We start from the raw sequence: 7,086 nt of genomic DNA on the forward strand, positions 1-7,086 counted from the left end.
ATCTTATGTGCTACCTACACAAACAGCAGACATCGATAAAGCCACATTAGCATTCATTCTTCAGCATTCAGTCTTGATTATAGCCATCTGAAGTTTAGTTCAATTAATTTGCAAAATAATAAAGAAATAAAATAAACACAATAGGGAAAACAGTCATTACAGTGCAGAGGAGGAAGGAAGCCTGAAAGGCTTAATTAGGTCCTCCCCTATTTCAGCAGATTAAAAAATGACATTGTTACTAATCAAAGACAAAACAAAACAAACAAACAAAGAACACAAACTGTAGAACACAAATAATACCTTTATACACAAAACACAAGGTACACATAAAGAGTAATACAAGAAAAGAAAGAAAACAGAAAAAGAAACCTAAGAGTTCATATGTACAACCTACAGAAGCATGTTGCCATCAGCTTCAAGATGCAATAAGAAACGTCTTATGTGTCCTAAAAGCTGACAAGGAAGACCACAATTTCAGTGTCATACTTAGTGAATTCGACACTGTTGACCTCTAAATATTTTGTCTTGATGTATGACAATAAAGTAAATATAATTTTAATTTGTGCCTAAGACTTAAACTTAAAAAGAAAGAAAGAAATATATCTGGGAAATCTTTCCTGCATTTTATGTATTTAAAATGAAGAAGCGTGTTTTAAAAACATTAACCTTTTCTAAAAACAGAAATAAATATATAAGAAATGAAAGATAATGTGTAATGATTTTGGTACTATGAAGGACCTTTCCACATTTGTTTTAATGTTGATATTAAACATATTGATACATGAGGTTTCAAATCATGATCGTACAAAGAGACAACAGAGGTAGATAGATAATCACAGCAATTCAGCCAGTGGCAATAAGAAAACAATCAGGTGCAGTGAGAGCAGGACAGGTAGGCATGCCGGCTGACAGGGAGGCAATCAGGATGAATAACAAGCAAACAAACACATGCCATTGTATCACATTACAGTAACAATTACATGGTGCATACTGCACAAACAGGAAGCCTAACATAGACACACATTTACAGAAGTGATGGAGAGACAGAGTGATGCAGATGCCATAAGACAGATGAGGAAACATGAGACAGTAGCTAGAAGAGCAGTCAGAAAAAGAGAAAAGAGGGAAGCAGCATTCTTCCCTGCGATTATGGAGAAGGCATAACAGATTAGTTGACTCACGCACAGTGTTCTGGGGCAGCGCTTCAGGACAGAGCCAAGATAGAAACGCAACGCACCAGGGCCAAAAGTCAGCCTTGCCTAAAGATTAAAGCAACCTAGATTTTTATCCCGATCTTTTGATAGGGAGCGAGAAAGGATGATAAATGTGCAGGAAAATCCCTTTACAGTGAATGCATATGACACAGTTAATATTACACCAAATCCTGTTACCCTTTCATTCATTACACTAGAGTAGTGTTACTGCCACTGTTTTTATTTGATTATCATCTTTTGGGAATAATTAACTGCTCAGGAATTGTGACACATATTTACTTAAATTAATGCAGGTTATTCTATCCTTTGTAAGTTCGTAATATCTTGTGCATCTACTGTAGTGAGAATATCTTAATGATCACATTGAATTTGATGAAGACATAGCCAAATCCCATTTTAAATGACTCTTCTGCTTTGCTTTTTTTTTATCCAAAGGGAAGTCATTGAAAAATCCTTTTTGAGGCTTTCCAATGCGGCAGCAAATTCTTATACAGGGTCAATGAATGAGTGAGACCACAATAACGCTATCGGGAGCCATCTTTGTGTAAAAGCTGAATTAAAAAAAGTGGGACAATATGGTTAAGAATAGCCTAAAATGTGCAGTAAAAAAGGAGCACATAGAACATCAAATATACTGCATATTGCTTTTATTAAACTATGGTTTGGAGCCTATAATCATCTACAGGTCGGGTTATTGGTTTAAAAAGAGTCAACTTCCACACTAAATTGAATCACGTTTTGTTCCCGTCTGATCCCCCGCTGGTGTGACATGAGGCTGGAGTTATTCTTTTAATTTCAGCAGGGGGCAGCAAATTCCAAACTACCGTGACTGAACAAGCTTCAACACCAGGTGAAAATGAAGAGTGCGTTTCTTGTGCATGTGCGTGTGCTAATGCTTCTGCATATGGCTGCATACGTTTTTATTAGTGTGTGTATTTCTGCTTGTGATGCAAATGTATATTCTGCTTAAGATAATATAGTTGTGTGCTCGAGCATAATGTGTGTATCTCTGCATCATTATCATTAAATTAATAGTTTGCAAGCTCGCAGTGCCTGACACGGCATCATGTAATACCAGGCACATTTCATCCTTTATCATTAATGCACGCTTGACGCTGACAACCTTCTCCCCCTAAGAAGGAAATGAAATACACAGAGCTCAGTGTCATTGTTAGCATGTCTTTGCACATGCGTGTCTTGAATGTGTGAATGCACATGAGGCATTTTGTGCATGTATCTCCTTCATTGAGAGCTGAAATTGTGCTTATCATGACCTCCCAGGGTTTCACAGGCACACATCCTTGTCAAAAAAAAGAGAGAGATATAGTGATATAGATGGAAAGTGAATGACGAATAGTGGGAAATATACGGTTGAATTAAACGAGAGGAAAGAGAAGGATGCGAAAAGGAAATGGAGAGGGAAGGGGCATGAGTGAGAGTAATCTGGTGTGTAATGAAAGCAGGCAACACAGAGAAAATGGTTTCTGTACCTGGTGAAAGAGGGAGCAGAGAGGTTGGACAGAAAACTCGGAGGTCAAAAGAGGTAAAATTCTTCATCGTCCTTTCTATTCAATCGCCAGACAATGCTAAAAAAAACTGTTGATGAGAATACCTGGCTTCCATTGTTGTTGTTTTCAGACAAAGAATATCAAATATATATATATATATATAATATCTATTTTGAGGATAATGTCTGTAAATAATGTATTATTTGTATTTTCAAGCCTTTAATCCGTAAATTCTTCTGTGTTCTGCCGAGTGTTATGGATATCTTTTTTTGGAAAAAAGAAAAATCATCAAACAATGAAGAGGTTCACAGTGGAACATAACAGTTTATCTCTATACTCGCACCCGAACATGAAAGTGGGCCATGGGAGAATTAAAATCAGACCCCAAGTACTTCTGGAAAACCTGACTTTAAAAGAGAGCGATTATATTATGTTACCAGAGCCTTTTCATCATGTCTGCAACAAAAAACAGTCTGAACCAGAAGGGCACTCGGAGAGCCAGATCTCCGCCACGACGTTTCCATAAGTGATAATAATGCGTGTGTGTATCTGCCCTATGAATTGGTTGAGTTTAATTATATTTGTTGTAGTTTTAGTTCTCTGCTTCTTTGTGTCTTTGTTACTGTAAAGAGAAACTCATATTTATCACACTGGAAAGAAAGAAAAAGAGAAAAATCCAATGTTGCTCCACGTTTAGCCCAGGTATATAAAACGTGGGACATCAGTCAGTCCATTTCACAAAGACATAAGCAAATCAATCAACCATTTATTCAACCAATCAATCAATCAACCAATCAACCAATCAACCAATCAATCAATCAATAAATCAACCAAACCCTCACTTATTGACATGAAATAGCATCTTGAGGTCTCTAAACAGTGAGAGACGATATAACGCATAATCTAAAGACAACTGGTGCAGGACCTGTGCTAAACATACCTGTTGGGAACGAGCCGAATGCTTGGACTGTGGAATTTCTCAAGAACCACTCATACAAGCAACTTCACACTCAAAACTGCGCTTCTTCGGGTCGTGAGCAATACACCTGCCATGAGTTGTGTCACACACCTAGGTCGGATGTATTAATCGGGTGTATTAGATGCGTGCTTTGACATAACCATTGCGGTTATAAAGTATATCAAGGATTTAATTAGTGGTAGCAAAAGTTAACTGCAGTCAATGAGCTGCGGCCTCTAAAGGCCTGCTGCAGACGAGAGGCTCGAGCCCTGAAGCCCTGCCCTGCTGCTGCACAGAGGGCTGGTTGCGTGTTTATTCAAAGTGCCAAAAACTGCAGTTCCTCCAATGGTCACTTGAGACTGGGTCCAAAAGGAAGTCAATCTCCATGGATCCCCATGTTAAAATGCCCAACTTTGCAGCAGAAAAAAAAAGAAATGACAGCCTGGTGCAAAAAACGGTTTTGGTCTCTAACGCTAATTTCCTCATTCATGACAACTGTACACGTGTAAAAAATGTAATGACTTTTCTTTTTAGCATACTATACTATATGACAACTTTACTATGACTTTTCAATTACATTTTGTAATGACACTTAAATTTGACTTTTCTTTCCTCCTGAGGTGCAGTCATTAGAGAGCAGTTGGAAGAACACGATTCCAGTGCCAGTGCTGATGGACCGGGTACTGGATGTGATTTTCCCCAACCTCACTGCACAGGAAGTTTGTGATCCACTGTCAGGTGGAGGCTGGGACAGTGAGCTGGGTGAGTTTGGTGTAAAGGATGTCTGGGATGATGGATGAAGTCCACAGTAAAGTATGACATGCAGAACTATGACTTGTTTTATTCATTATTTTATGAAATACTATACAGTGTATGTATTTATGGCATACTAAACTATGACAAAACAAATGCCCCGCCCCGCTGCTGCACAGAGGGCTGGTCGCTTTTTTATTCAAAGTTTATTATTGAATGTGTTGCGTGTTGTAATTGCACCAAATTCAACACTGCACCTCCTTGGGAACCGAGCAAAGCACATGACAGAGCTTCCTTGCTTTATAGTGAGATGTCTTGAAACATTGAATGCACATCCAGACTGTGTAACAATTTAAAATACTGTGACAATAATTACACTTTTCTCTCGTCGATTTACTTGTCCTGTGCTGCCTATATTAGTTCTCAGAATTCATTGAAGTGACTTGACATTATAAACAGTCAATGAAAGACTATTACACTGCATGGTGAACCCACACATCAACATTTTCTCTGTATAACGACAGACAGCACACATTAGAACTATGTGTGTGGGAGAGAGAGAGGGTGAAAGAGAGTGAGAAAGACTGTTTCGCAAGGCTAAGGATTTCAAATGGGACCCAACTCGGCACCTTCTATGAGTTATTAGTTCATGGGTCAAAGGAGAAGATGCCTCAGGACACTCCGGGCGTCTTTCCTTCCTCCATCGTGCTTCCCTCTCCTCTTCAGTAGGCAACAAATGAAGAGTTGTCTGAAAAACTAAGCGTTACCACCATCTATAAACATCATGATTACCAGCATCTATAATGCAATCAGGAAGTGATTATTAACCAACCAAAAGGGCAAATCCAGTGAGTGTTTCAGCAGTTTGGATTGCTCCTGTCACCAGTAGACTTTTTGTACAATTGGCATTGCTGAAAATATATTTATTTACATTTATATTTATATTTAATTTGAGTCGGATTATGAGAACATTAGAAATTGTTCCATCTTCCTTGCAAAATGTTCTGTTCTGGCAAGTTGCTCTGAGATCGTATTGTGTGCTGTATTTTTCCCCTATTCATTGTCATTTTTGAGAATTAATGTTCTTGTTTAAATGTTGTGGGTTTCAGTGTAATATTTCACTGATTTGTACTTTTGATGATATGTTTCTTTATTCTACAGTTGTTCAGTCATATATCATTAATCTCTTTTTTTGTGGACTTATCGTTTTATTGCTTATTGTTTGTCCTACTTTTACCTATTACCCACTGATACTTGTTTTCAAATGTGTGTATATATCTCTAGGCTTATTATCATGTTTTGTATGAAATGCCTGATGAAGGTCGTTGGACCGAAATGTAGCTACTGAAAAAAATCCCCATAAACGTTGACAGTGTGAGATGATTTTTAGTTTTGAACCATAGCCTCATCTCCTTCTCATCTTCATGTATACATTTGTGGAAACAATACTTTTTCTGCAAGCCTCGAGTACCTTATGTTTCATTATTATCTTATCTCGTCACCAAGTATTAGCTGCTTTGTCGTCGTCCTCACAATTTCATAGTTCAACATGAATTACTGTTACAAAAGCAGGGCCTTGATGTTCTACCTGTGTGCAGCTAGCATGGATTAATAACCGTGAAATGGCTAAGTGACTGCTGTGAAAGGTCAAACTCAGCCCTGTGTGAATATCGGAGGGTGAGAATTGAGGTGGGTCAGAGGAAGCGTGACTCGTGGGCTGAGCATCCTTTAGAAAGCTTTGTTTTGTTCATGCCTGGTTGAGATCTGCTTACAGTAAATCTGATGTTATTTGCTGAAGGTTTTCCATCACTGTGATAATCATTTTTCAATTTTATGTTTCTGTTTTTGGTTTGAATCATGCAAATGAATGACGAGAGCACTATCTGACTGGGTTAAAAAAACAGATTTACACAATAAATACTGTGCGGCATGGAGAAAATATATTACAGATGATGAGCACAGGCATGAAATGTGTTATAGTGTGTGATTATACATTTTCTTTGTGTCTTACAGACACACACACACACACACACACACACACACACACACACACACACACACACACACACACACACACACACACACATACACTTATACAGTATGTGTGTGTGCCCAGATGCATGTGTGTTTGCTTAGTACACTCAATGAGTGGTCCATGCCCATTGGGTAGGGCCTGTTTTGCACGGTCCTGCAGTAATAGGTTTTGGCAGCTGTGTAATTTCTGTTGATTTATCCCTGACCTTGGAAAACTCTTCTTCTGCAGTGGAGGTGTCATTTGTATGACACGCGCACGCGCACACGCGCGCACACACAGTAAACACAGCACACACAGTACACACAGTACACACAAGAGCCAAACAAGCAAACGGGGGAAACAATACAATTGCATGTACACAGCAACACACCACACATATTCATACTCACCAGCTCACATTCATACATCAGCCCCCACCACCCTCCATATACCCACATTCACACACACAAACACACACACACACACACACACACACACACACACACACACACACACACACACACACACACACACACACACACTTGGTGTTAATAGGTCACCGGCCAATGACTACGTTTACAATTTCACTGTCAAGTAATGTTGACTGGTTGAACGGGTCACTGGTTAGATGGAACACCA

This window comes from Cottoperca gobio, chromosome 5, assembly GCF_900634415.1.
Source record: "Cottoperca gobio chromosome 5, fCotGob3.1, whole genome shotgun sequence".
NCBI lineage: Eukaryota > Metazoa > Chordata > Actinopteri > Perciformes > Bovichtidae > Cottoperca > Cottoperca gobio.